The 14,358-nt window shown below is 39.2% G+C and overlaps 1 protein-coding gene across 3 annotated transcripts in view; it reads right to left on the bottom strand.

Moving 5' to 3' along the window:
* The window catches only part of TBL1X (transducin beta like 1 X-linked), a 206,147-nt gene that overhangs the window by 144,820 nt on the left and 46,969 nt on the right, over positions 1-14,358 (bottom strand). For 2 of the 3 annotated variants that reach the window (XM_027675136.1, XM_027675137.1), the window contains exon 2: positions 3,960-4,032. The exons of the other annotated variant lie outside the window; for it this stretch is intronic. The gene's annotated coding sequence lies outside the window, so the exon portion shown is untranslated. The remainder of the gene's footprint in view (positions 1-3,959; positions 4,033-14,358) is intronic. 3 annotated transcript variants of the gene reach the window in all.

Below are 14,358 nucleotides of genomic sequence, written 5' to 3'. Positions count from 1 at the left end.
CTAGAACAAAATACATTAGTGACCAATTACAGGAGTTCTTGGCAGCAATGGTTATCATTTTAGTGGATTTAATCATTGCACTTAGAGTGAAGCTTGAGATTCCCTTTGAGATTACACCACTAATTGCTTCTGTTTTGCCAGTTACTGCATGAGTTGGTTTGCAAAAAGGATCACTAAAGATGCTTTCTAAATATGGGAAGCAGCAAACAGATGAAGCCTCCTGTAATGAGCGTCCCCCCCCATAAAACCACAGTGTCAATTTATTCATACTGCAGCGCCCATCTCCAATACATATCCCCCTTGTCACCCCCTCTTTCCCTCTCACTTCTTGTTATTTGGGCAGACAACAGCAATACAGCTGCATTGCTGTTCATGTGAATTGTGTGGCACACTATCATTTATTTATATTGATAGTGACAATATTACACTGCAAAAATAAAAAAATGTTTTCCCCTCTCTTCGGTGTTTGCAGAGAGGATACTACTTCTTATTCTTATTATGACACAATGTTTGAATGGTCTTAGACCTTAACAAAAAAAGGAAAAAACCCCAACCTAGGCAAAGTACATGATTTATCACATGCACAATACCACCATAATAGGCTTCCACTCTCCAGGAATCTCTAAAAACAAACACTCCCCCTCCGAAGGAATTTGTAATATATTGTTCTTTAAAAGCCCACATCTACCTCCAGATCATCAGTAGTGATGAATTATCTGGTTTACAGCCCCATAAAGCAGAAGTGTCTATGTGTTTTAATGCTGAGGCCTTTGGTACTTTGGTACCTTTCAAATGTAGTGATATACAACTTTCCAAACACCAATGAAAGGGTGTGACGCTTGACTTCAGGCAAAACAGAGAGATATAATTTCATCAACATTTTAGGTCTGATCAAAATAAGTAGTCTTTCAAAGGCAGAAAGCATGAGGGAGGGTTGCAACTACAGTTCTGTTAGCTGTCTGAGAATAAGCTATTTTAATAAATAAAATTGTTTAAATAAATTTGTTTGGCTCCTTTTCATTAAAAATTTCAGCTACTGAAGCTTTCCATTACTCAAACACCACTTTGTGAATAACGAAGAAACCCTCTCAAAAATATAAAAAAACCCCCCAATAATCCTCAAAAAAATTTTTTTCATGAGATTAAAAAACCTCCTATATTTATTTTAACATCAACTCCTTTAAGATTTCAGTAGATGCTAGGCTGATACAGCTTTAATTAGAAACTTAATTGATCTCTGTGAGAGAGAGACTGTAGAGTTTTAAAACCCCAGAGATTTCCAGACTATGAACAGCAGAGCATATGACATCTTTAAAAACTGTCAGAAACCATACACTGTGATTTACAATTAACTGCTAAAAGAAGCTGAAGAGCTTCATCCTACAGCATCAACAGGCTCCAGCAACAGTACCAGTTGGCTTCACTTCAGCCTCTACATTCAGGATGGACTAATACCTACCAATCCCTGAAAAAGAGCACAATGCAGCACACAGAGGGTTGCAGCCCAGATATGTTTATCTTGCTTCAAACCCAGATGCAGATTTGCACAAACCCGTTGATCTTTCCAGAACACCAGGCACAAGAACTGCTACGCACAGGATGCTCTCAAAACCAAGGCCAGTTCATTTTCATGCTTAACCGAGAAAATCTTGCCCCAAGGCACTCAATTTCAAGTCTGAATGAGAAAATCCGTAGGTGATGCAGTAACTACAGTAACTGGCAAAAAATAAACTGGATAAAACACCTAAATTAGAGATCAATCCTACATTCATAAAGGAACAGACTACACAATTCAATTGGATTATCCTCATCTCCTAGTTCAGTAATTCTTGACTTCTGCTTTATTAAACAACAATTAAGGACAATTTTCAAGTAAAAAGCAACATAACACTGACGTGATATCTTTGTCAATGCAGAAGTCACTACAGATCCTCAAACCCAGCAGATGACTGCCTTTCTTTTGTATGTCCAAGTTCCTGTCCTATGTACGCAAGCACAAAATCTAAACTATAATTTCGGAAACGTTACCATTGCACCTGGAATTTCTACTGCTGCCTTTCAAACAAGAAAAAACGAACAAAAGAGAAGAAAAATATTCCAAAAGAGAAAATATTCCCAAAATGAACAGCTGAGCTTATGAAGCACCCAAAATACAAAAGGTCAGAAAATACCTGCCTTTCATCACTGTCAAAAGCAATAAACTAAAATATGCAGAGTAGGATTGATAACACAGGAAATAAATGAAAACATTTGCTGCATGTTAGTATAGAAGTTAAAAGAAACAAGGCAAAACCCTCTCTCAAAGGTCTGTTTAAAACAGAGCTGTTGAGCCAATTGTGATTTCAAAATTTGCCATTATTATTTAAGAACACTGAACTTCTTTTCTTTAATAAACCTTACACATAGTAGTTCGCTATTTCACAGACTAATTCCTAAAACCATACAAAATGAGTGCAAGACAAGGAACTAGAATTTCAGTGAGAACTACTAATGCACAGGAAGGCAACCATTTACTTATAATAGAGTCTCAGGTATTATTTGTGATTCAGTACCTAATTTACAAATCAAAGAATGATAATGCTAAATGCTGCTATGATGTATTTCTAAATGAATTTGAAGTCTTATGCATGTATAGCTTACAAAGCCTGGCATATTTTTAAGTTGTATATTTAACTCTCTTTAATATTAAAAGCAACGAGAGACTTTTTTGTCTACTACCCTACTGCAAAGATAAACACAGTAAATACTCTAGCAAAATGAAATATATTTTTCAGGCAGACATATCAATTTCTAAGTTCATGCATTCCGTACAAGAATATAATTATTATAATTATTATATTATTAAACCACAGCACAAATTTGGAATAAACAGCATTGGTAACAAGTTTAGACCAGATTAAATTGAGAGACTCTCGACTGGTAAGTATTGTTTGTAAAATTTAATGCAGATACCAGTAAGGATATTCAACTTACTGAAGCTTTCCAAAACCAAAGATAATTCTTTTAGTATGATAAATGCCAGCAGGAAGAAAGGCTCCAGCTCTAGCGATTGTTTCAGAAAACTCAATTAACTTGTCCATTTTTAAAAATACGTTACCAGTAGAAAGAAGTTTCATGCCATACAATATTTATCTACTCATTAATATTACATATATGCCATATATGAATATGTATGACTAAATAAATACATTAAATAATAAGTACATCAAAGTACCTTTTTGACATGTAAAATTATTTTTTGTAAACAGAATAATCGTAGGATTGCCAGGAAAGAAAGCTAGGTGGATAACTGGAAAATATTTTTTCTGTCGTTTCAGAAAATTGCGTAGGCTGAGTTTGGAACTGGGGTCCTTCAGATCCCTAGGAATGTCTGCCATGTGCCATGTCCAACTGATGAAGAAAAGCTGTCCCTGCCCTATTTTAGTGGGAGCAAACTCAACCAAGATAATAGTTTGTCTCAAAAAAACAAACCATGGAATGAGCATTCACCCTTTGCAAGACAACTGTATTAGGCTACCACAAGGTCACTCTCAGCCTTCACTCTCTGATGACCTCATACTTAACCTGGTCCATTCCTACGACTTCAGTTCTGCTGAGTCCCAGTGCCTTACTATTGATTACAAACCAGCAAGATCAAGTCTAACATTAAGAAACTCAGAAATTAGTCTGAAGATAAAAAACTAAAAAGGCAAACCACCAAAATACCAAGAAATCCTGCTTATAATCTGTGTTTCACTTTATAGAGGCTTAATGGGCAAGAATAAAAGGAAAACCTACTGCAAAGCACTAGAGGTTCTATACAACATTCCCTCCCTGTAGCTAGTCCTAGTTCTTCCAGCCTCTATCAATTCAAAAGCCAAAGTATTGTCTCAAATTACAGATTAGGCATGGAGATGATGAAGAACATTTAACGGTTCTAACGTTTTGTAAAGCTGATTTTCAGCTAAGCATTCACTTACTCAGGTGCAAGAACAGTCAAGCTCCCCCGTTTCCCCCAGATTTTCCCTTCAGGCCAGTTTTATCCTTAGGTACCTGTGTACAGTAAAAAACAAAGAAAAAAATTAATTTGCATAACTTCTCATAAGTTCATCTCTTGATTATATCAACTTTTATGGCCCCAATTTAAAAATTCAGATATCCAGCTTTTCTAACAGGATTATTCCCCATCAATTTGCTCAACCAGAAGCAAACTCAAAGCTTTTTTCTCCCATGTAAAAAGACTGGGTTTTATTTGACCAGTTTTATATATTTTTTTTTAGACTTAGCACGACCTTAAATGAAATGTAAATTCAACCCAGTAGAAGGTGGGATTGCATGATTTAAGTATATTTCATCACTTGTTTTTAGGAATACAAACAGACAGCACACAGTTAAGCCTTTGTCAGCCACAGATTTAAGCTACCTCAAAAATGTTAACACGTGACAGGAAAATCCTATATATTCAATTAACACTTTAAAACTTGAAAGAAGGTTCGTGTACAGGTGTACTGTCACTTAGTTAAGTAGGAGCTCAAAAAATAAAGTTATTCCACTTTCTCCTGGCAGTAGTATGAATTAAAGAAACATTTTCAAAATGTGCTATTCAACCATATGGAATCAATTTTTGCAGACATATGGAGCTCCAATTAAACAAGTGTGGCTTTGCTGACACAAAAGTCCACCTGCACATATTCAAATTTTTCAGAATTAGACCATCTAATTTAGAGCACTCCATCTAACAATAACAGAGTAGAAAAGCAATGCATTTGATATGACACAACCACTGAAACTAGTCTCTTTAAATAGTAATTGCAGCCTTACTTTTGACCATGGTCAGAATATAATCAGATAAGATGGAATTAGTTCCCCTAAAATACAGCTGTAATTACATCAGATCAAAAGAAAATTATTTTTCATCTTTTCCATCATGCAAGTATATATAATTGGAAAATTAAGCAAGGTACAATCTTTCAAAGAAGATATTACCAGAAGTCAAGGGAAATTAAAAAACTGACTGTAACCATGCTTCCTAGTTTTTGTTTTCTTTGCACATTGTGCATCCAGATTTTCCCAGGAAAAATGTGTGGAAAGCATGCCATTTAAAGAAACAGAAGTCATCAAGCTATATAAAAACATCAACATCCTCAAAAACCTTAAAATCTTAATATAAGACAGGTGTCCAATGAGGTGGAAACTAACACATTTTTAAGGTAAGCACTTCAGAAGTTCTTTTTTTGGTTTTAATTTTTTTAAAGATTTGGAGTTAATTGGGCCCCCTTGTTGAAATCTAGTCTGATTTGGCTTTTTACTAGGTGATGATGTGAATTTTTTTTTTTTACAGGACCCTGATCTGATTCAGTGAATACAGTAGCTAGAAGAGAGTACTGGAAATCTACACATTGACTACATTACACATGGTCACAGCACGGCTCTGTATGTTACCTGCCCTGGGTCGTTCTGTGCTGTTCCGGAACAGTACTCTGAGCACAGAAATGCCAGTTTCCAGACAGAGCTCCTCTCTGGTGCTGTCAGGATAACAACAGATTGCATTACAGCCCCCTGCAAGGTAGGTTATATGATCCCCATAGACAAGATTGAAACTTTGGAATCAGGAGCATTTCAAATGTCAGTGTTCAACCAGATTCCTAAAGTTCATTTATCAGAGTACTTAGCCTCATATAATACCTTAAACTAATTTCCTGGGGAAGTTGTACTCATCTGGCTGCCTAGTTAAGGTGACGCACATATTTCCTGGCTTGTTGTGCACTGCCCCTGTCTTCTACAACAAATAAAAGCAAGTTTTCAAAGACCTGTCTATTTTGCTGCAGTCTTCATACACCTCTGTTCCACTTAAAAAGACCATGCAAATCTGCTATCATATAATTTAAAACTATATCATAATGCATATGTCCAAGGGAGCCCAGTTAACATATTTTAGAAAACCTTAATTCTTCACCATCCCAGCTTTGCAGCACTTGTTCTTTTTAACTCTTAACAACTTTACTCAAGACAATTTTCTGAGCTTGGTTTAATTTCCAGCTCTTTTAAAACAGTAACTATTGAAAAGGAGAAGCTCCACCTTGTTCAATGCAGATACTTAAGTCTCCCTCGAAACTCTCTCATCCAAGCTCTATCACTGCCAACCCTGTGGACATGTGCCACCACCCCCATCTTTGTCATCAGGCTCAGTTTCCTAGTTGTGATCCCAGTCATGCCTCTCTGCCTCTTTTCAGCAACCGCTTCATTCTCATCAACTTCATTATACAATATATTGCTCCTTCCCCACAACCAGAATCCCATTTCCCATTAGCTTCCAGCTCTCCTATACTAGCTTTCCTTTTAATCTCAACATCTTCTCTCAGCTTTCTGTACCCTTCACAGATCTGTTAGCTCTTCTGCACCGCTTTTCACCTCCCAATGTTTTTCCCACTGCTTTACTCTCCCACTCACTTCTCATGCTTGCCTCTTGCCCTGGCAGTTTTCAGATTTCTTCTCAACAACCAACTCCATATCTTTTCCTGGTTCCTACACAGTCTGTGATTAGTGTGCCATAGCCATTTGTGCTGAACTCACTTCCAAGGACGGATGTTAAAGAGATCTGTACAAGGGCTAATGAGCAGGAACACTTAATGTCAGGATCCCAAAAGAACTGGGGCAGAAGAGAAGCTAAACCAGCAGTGCTGTCTGAGCAGACATAGAATTTTAGGCCCTTAAATCCCTCACTATAGACACCTACATATTAAAATGCAGCTGTAATGAAGGCTTTTTGAACTGCAGGTACTTCAGTCTTGATGGTTGATTAACATCATTCAGCCTTTTAAATTAAAAAAAAGTAAAATCATTCTATCATTCTACAAAGGATCCAAATAAGGTTACTTAGAGTCTAAATCTCAACCTAAACTCAATCTATATTTCAGTTAACAGCATGTTCCTTACACTTCTTCAAACCATTCTTTCTGAAGACAAAACAGTCCTTGATTCAGTCAAATATATTAGGTACTGTGGGGGAGGGACGAATGGGTTTTAATTAAGAACAGAGTTCTCTTGGCACTGTTTACCAAGGATAAGTGTTCTCATTTTTACTGTACCAGAAGAAAGTAGATTATAGTATACCTTCATCTATTTCTCCCAGAAAGAACGAACTAACCAAAAACATCTCCCTATCCTGTCTCAAACACTCCTGTCATTTGGGGGGGGGAGGGTTAAGAGGGTTAAGACTGAATTTAAGACGATTTTATACAATCATAGAATCATAGAATACCAGGTTGAAAGGGTCCTCAAGGATCATCTGGTTCAACCTTCCATGGCAAAAGCACCATCTAGGCAAGATGGCCCAGCATCCTCTTCAGTCAAATCTTTAAAGCGTCCAGTGCTAGGCAAGCCACCACTTCCCTGGGGAGGTTATTCCAATTGCTGATTGTTCTGATCGTGAAAAATTTTTCTCTTGTGTCCAATTGGAATCTCCCCAGGAGTAACTTGCACCCCTCATCCTTTCCATGGGACTCCTTGTAAAAAGGGAGTCTCCATCGTCTTTGTAGACACCCTTCAAGTACCGGAACATGGTCATAAGGTGTCCCCATAGCCTTCTTTTCTCAAGGCTGAACAAGCCCAGTTCTCTCAGCCTTTCCTCACATGACAGGCTTCCCAGTCCTTTGATCATCTTTGTGACCCTTCTCTGGACCCTCTCCAGCACATCTTTTTTGCATAGCAGGGACCAAAGCTGAACACACCATTCTAGGTGTGGCCTGGCAAGCATCGAGTAGAGCAGGATAATGACTTCTTTATCTCTGCTGGTGATTCTCTTGTTGATGCAGCCCAGCATCCTGTTGGCTTTCCTTGCCACAGCAGCACACTGTTCACTCATATTGAGCTTGTTGTCCACCAGAACACCCATGTCCCTTTCCACAGAGCTGCTCTCCAGGTGGATAGATACCAGCCTGTGCTGCACTCCTGGATTATGGATAGATCTCTCCTATGCTGCTGCTGTATTGCTGCTACTGTGTACATTTAGTTACAGCATAATTTACTTAATGAGTACAGATGAATGATTCAGTGATAGAAGCTGTCTGCTAGAGAGGAATTTCTGTTACATCTTGATTCTTCCAATATTGAAACTAAAAAGAAAAAATAACTCTCTGATTTAACTGGAAAAGGTCAATAAAATACTTTTTATATTAAAATAACGAATTATCAAAAATATTTAGGTACACTGCAATGATGCAACCTTTCAACAACCTTTTTATGTGTCCGACATATAAAAGTTAAGTATAAATGCAGTATTATTAATGAACACAGTATTTACAAATAAATCACTCATTCCCCTGTTGAGCCACAGTGCGTTAAGTACATTTTAATGCTGCAAGTGGGATCTAATTATCTTTATTTGATCCCAAATGCAACAGGGAAACAAAAATGTTCAAAATACTTGGATCTTGCTGATAAGTACTCAACATGGAAAGGTATGTGCCAGGATAATGTACAATGGTATTTATTCTTATTTCTTCTGAAGAGGTCTCAAACAGTCACAAGAATATATTTAATTCTGTACAATTGCTTGTTCTTCCACTTCGTACACTGACTGCTGGTGTCCAAGGCAGAAGCAGATTCAGTTATCCTGGCTCCCATCTCAAGTATGGCCTGACCCTCCAAATCCACTGTTGTCACATCCCATGTAGGAAGGATGACTGTCAATATGAATCATGCCCTTGGAACTAGGCTTCAGGACATAACTCAGGCAATGACTGCAACTCATACACAAGCCAATCATCACAGGTGATCGTAGGCATTTCTCAAAAGCTGGCATTCTGAGTCTCCTATTACTCAGTATATTCACATTTGCTACTTAGGATAACAGGAAATAAGTAACTATTAGTAGTAGATCGATCCTGAATTAAAAAAAAAAAAAACCAAAACCCAAAAACCCACAAAACCCACACACATACAACCCCTCACCCCAAAAAATACAACAACAAAAAAGCCATAAAAAGAATGTCAGTATTTGCCTCCACTCACTTTAGAAAAACTTTCTGCTTTGTTTATTTTCTCTTCCTGCCCACAGGTTCCTGGCATCCCTTGTATTGCAATGTTTATATATTCTAGTTTCCATCACCAGTGACATGAAAAAGACACTTTGTTTACCCACACATGTCCTTGCCAGAAAAGTCAAGAAAATCATTTACAACTGAAGGCCCATCATTTTCCCCCACAAATCACACATATAAGACAAGAATCACCCCCTTCCCCACCTGATCACATTAACATGTGCCTGTGCCTCCCAAAACCTGCAAGACAGAAGGAAAGTAATGATTCCTACCATCTAATGGTTTCTTGGCATGGAAAATTTACCACTTAATAGTGACAGAATCATACACTGAACTAGTTTAAATATTCCATGGAAGGGTCTGGAGGGGGAGGGTTTGGCAATAAAAAGGTTTTTTGCCTAACAACGTTCATCCAAAAGAAGCCCAGCTCACCTCAAAACATCTCTCCTAGAGTAAGAGGATTTTAGGATCACACTATAGCTGTTATAGTCTGGCTGATGCCAGTTAACTTGCTCACACAGACAAGTCCTAGAACTTTCCAGCAAACAAGTGACCTGGGATTATACTTTATACAGGTTAAAGCCAGTAAAGTTAACATTTCTTTGATCCTTGAGTTTCACGCTTCAGAGAGCTGACGGAGAGAAGAGGTGCTGGTACTTTCAGGAACCATTAATTACAGGAACTCATCATGAAGGGCATTGCTAGAAAGTAGTAGAGATAATCCAATGGTTTAAATATAAACAGTGCAGTTGGTGTCACACAGTTGTTCATGAAAGACAAGGTTTCAGTGCATTTTCTCCCCCCAGACTGATGATCTATAAAGTGTTAAACAGGAAAGAAATTTACCACAGTATAAGCCCCTTCCATTAAAATGTATTTCTTAGCATATTTGATCTCAAAGTAAATTATAAATCAGATTCATTTTAACAGTCTAATATAATATAAATGTTATGGTCAAAATTTTCAAAAGACTGGCTATTATATTTAGTCAGCGAAGTACACTCTTCTGAACTCAATTAATTTTTGAAACAGAATTCATCCTGAATGGGAGCTACCATCTCTTTATGGTAAAAACCAAAAGCGACATTGAACTGGCCTCAATTATAACATTAATGAGCTTCTCAAAATTATTTGTCTCCTTTTCAAATAATATGTGTAAAAGCACACAAGTTTCTGGTGGAAGCAGGTACAATATCTTATTTAACTAGTTTATTTTCTTAGGAATTCTCAACTGCTTAACAATGTATTTTACAAACATTCAGGTTTACACTACAGCCATCCCCTGTAAGAATATTTTTTTTTATTATGACAATAGACACCTAAAGCATAGAGCCCTTTTCACAGACAGCTGAGTGTTTGGTGGTACAATAAAGCCTGAGCCTATCAAGCCCAGTAAATTATATTTTACTTTTTAATCTGACCCTCCAATGAAACACTGAAAAGAAACTTTCCCTTTAAATCCCGTCCTGAACAAAATCTAGAAAGCTGTAGCCCCCATCCTTTATCAGCTGCTTTTTCATTTACTAATTTAAGAACACTTCCTCCTGTGGCACACTTACCAGGAAACAGCCATGTCATGAATGTATTATAAACACTATGCTCCTCTCAAGCTGCACAGCTTTCTGCAAAAACAAGACAAACTAATGGAAGCACTGCTCTTTGCCATCCTCTACTTCCTGCCCACATTCTGGTTACTTAATTCAATACCAAAGTTAGAGCCTATGAAAGAACTTCACATCTCATTTTCCTTCTGTAGTTCCCACCCCTCAATCTGAGGTCTTGGCTGAATTCCCTGCAAGTCTCCTTTCTCACAGAAATGCCAAAAATGCAAAGGCAGAGTGATAACCAAACTGCAAGGTGTCACTTACTGAGAACAATTCTTCTGGGGTACAGGAGGTGACGAATACATATATTCTCCAGACAACATGACCAAGAAACTTGTCTGCACCAAACAGCAAAGTCTGAGCAGCAGAAATAATGCAACACCTCCTCTGGATCACCAACCGGCAATTCAGCGTGTGCCTAAGCACAGTTCAGAGACACAGGATGGTTCTTTCGGGACTGATGTGCAACTGCAGGCAACCACACGACAAATGTTCAGTTCTGAAGTTTCCATTGGATATCTGCTCCATGTGCCCTAAACCCCACAAAAGGCTTCTCAATACCCTACAAAAGGCAAAATAGCTATAGAAAAAGCTATAATTATAGAATACAGCTTGAGGGCACTGGCTATATTCTATGTCTTTGCAATAGCTACATATGTTTTTAATAATTGCTAAGTAACAACTTCTACATGATCACAGGAAGTGGGCCATGCTTCACACAACAAAAAAGGGATAAAAATATCTATATTATGTTTAATTTCCCGAGGGGGACTCATTCATTCCTGATCCCAGATCTAGTAATTGGTTCCATGGTGAATGTGAGAAGATGGGGGCTAGAACAGGGGACAAGTAAAATAAGTTGTTAGTAAAAGGGCTTGGACGAAGAGCAGAAAAAACATGCTTCTTATCCACTAGCAACTGCTGGAAATGCTGAAGCGTGTTGTTAGTGCCAAACAAATACAATGAAAACAAGCAGTTTCAGTCTCTCTTCCGACCCCTTGGAGACCTCAATACTTCAAACCCAAAGACTTGTCTCATAACTTAACTTTCTATCGTCATTCCAGAATGAAATCTCCTGTGCAGCTTACTAAACTTGGGCTAAAACTGTTCAGGTTCTTTGCCCCACTGTTCTGTTCAGAAGAAATGGTGGGGGAAGTTCTTGTAATTTCTTGTCTAAGTTCATTCAGGACTAGTTGATAATACTAATACCAAAAAAAATTGACTATACTTCAGCTGAAAATGGTCTTTGTTGCTGATGTTTACTCATAAATTTATTTACAAAGAATAACTTCATCCTGTCAGAGCCCTGAGATGGAGGACCATGACTGCGAGAATGATCAACTCCCAGTCGACACGAAAATTGTGCAGGATTCATCCCAGAATCCTCAAAGAGTTGGCTCATGTCATCCCAAAACATCTCTTGATGATTTTTGAGTGGTCCTGGGAATCCAGAGAGGTCCCAGTTGACTGGAACCTGCCAAACATTTACCCAATTTTCAAGAAGGGCAAGAAGGAGAATCTAGAAACTACAGGCCTGTCAGTCTCACTTCAGTGCCTGGTAAAAGCATGGAAAAGATTATTCTGGGATATATTGAAAAAATGACCTGAAACAACACAGTCATCAGTCACAGCCAGCATGGCTTCATGAGAGGAAAGTCTCGCTTATCAAACTTGATTTCCTTTTATGACAAGGTAATCCCCCTAGTTGACCAAGGGAAGCCAGTTGATGTAATATTCTTGGATTTCAGTAATGCTTTCGATGCTGTCTCTCACAGGATCCTTCTGGACAAAATGTCCAGCACACAGCTGGATAAACACATCATGTAGTGGGTGAGCAATTGGCTCACGGGTCTAGCACAGAGGGTAACAGTGAATGGGATAACATCAGACTGGTGATCTGTCACTACTGGGGTTCCACAGGGCTCCACCTTGGGCCCTGTGCTCTTCAACATCTTCATAAATGACTTGGACAAAGGACTTTAAGGGATACTAAGTAAGTTTGCAGATGACACAAAACTGGGAGGAGCTGTTGACTCCCTCCAAGGCAGGGAGGTCCTGCAGAGAGACCTCGACAAATTAGAGGACTAGGCAATCACTAACCACATGAAGTTCAATGAGGGAAAGTGCTGGCTTCTGCACCTGGGATGGGGCAACCCTGGATGCCTGTACAGACTGGGGAATGAGATGCTGGAAAGCAGTGCCATGGAAAGGGACCTGGGGGTCCTGGTCAATGGCAGGTTGAATATGAGTCAGCAGTGCCCTGGCAGCCAGGAGGGCCAACCGTGTCCTAGGGGGCATCAGGCACAGCATCGCCAGCCGGTCGAGGGAGGGGATTGTCCTGCTCTGCTCTGCACTGGTGCGGCCTCACCTTGAATATTGTGTGCAGTTTTGGGCACCATAATATACAGAAAGATATTACTCTATTAGAGAGTGTCCAAAGGAGGGCAAGGAAGATGGTGAAGGGTCTTGAGGGGAACCCGTATGAGGAGCAGCTGAGGTCACTTGGTATGTTCAGCCTGGAGGAGGCTGAACAGTCTACTCATCACAGTCTGCAACTTCCTTGTGAGGGGAAGAGGGGCAGGCACTGATCTCTTCTCTGCGGTGACCAGTGATAGGACTCAAGGAAATGGCCTTAAGTTGTGTCAGGGGAGGTTTAGGTTGGATATTAGAGAAAGGTTCTTCACCCAGAGGATGCTTGGGCAGTAGAACAGGCTCCTCACAGCACCAAGCCTGATAAGAGTTCAAGAAGCAATGCTCCCAATCACATGGTGTGATTCTTGGGGATGGTCCTGTGCAGGGCTAAGAGCTGGACTTGATGATCCTTGTAGGTCTCTTCCAATCAGCAGACTCAGTGATTCTGTGATTCTCAACCTTGACTAAGCTAAATGACAAAAGCTTTCTAATTTGCTCTTTGAAAGATAATACTCCGTAATTCTGATCAGCCTAGTGATCTGTCTTTGCACCTGTTCCAATTTAAGTCCATCTTTCTGTTCACTGCAAAGGAAGAGCATTGGACACAATATTCCAAATGAGATCTCAGGAAGGCTTCATGAAACGCTATTAGCATTTTTCTGTCTCTCTACAAAAATATTATGTCTAATGCATCACAGAAGCACATTAGACTTTTTCACAGCTGCATCATACTGGTGGCTTAGAGCCATCTAAGTGGCATCATGACAGTACTTTACCTAATTTAGACTGCTACAACCATTAAATCATCTACAGAACATCCTACGATGTTAACAGATGTTCTCCTCATTTTAAACATTGAGATAAAGATTAGTGTGACCTCTCTGAGACCAGGCACTGGGGGTTTGCAGAGCTGAATTAGCAACTGAGACTTTCTGATTCTTAATCCTACATATACACCTCCAAACTCTAGGAGCAAACAGATGACCTACACAGCGCACAAGGGTACTCCTGTTACTACAAACCAAATGCACGTACCTGCACTCAAAAGTAATTTCTAAATGGATGGTTCTAGACAGCCACTTCTCTGCCATGTAATAATTGCATTAGCCTGCTGAGGAACCACACAGAGGATATCCAGAAAGGCCAAACGTCCACCCACCCTGACTCGGGGGTGGCGTCCCCACTGCCTGCTCTCATCTTTATGTCCTCAGCTGGCACTAAAAGTGCCTTTCTGTGGGGATTACATGCACACAAGTCACTAGGTGTTAGGCCACTTCCCCTCATACCTACTTGCTCTTAGTTGTCAGAGCAAGAGCTGTTCA

Source organism: Neopelma chrysocephalum, unplaced genomic scaffold, assembly GCF_003984885.1.
Source record: "Neopelma chrysocephalum unplaced genomic scaffold, ASM398488v2 Primary Assembly neopelma1_25, whole genome shotgun sequence".
Taxonomy (NCBI): domain Eukaryota; kingdom Metazoa; phylum Chordata; class Aves; order Passeriformes; family Pipridae; genus Neopelma; species Neopelma chrysocephalum.
This window is presented reverse-complemented; position numbering and strand designations above follow the sequence as displayed.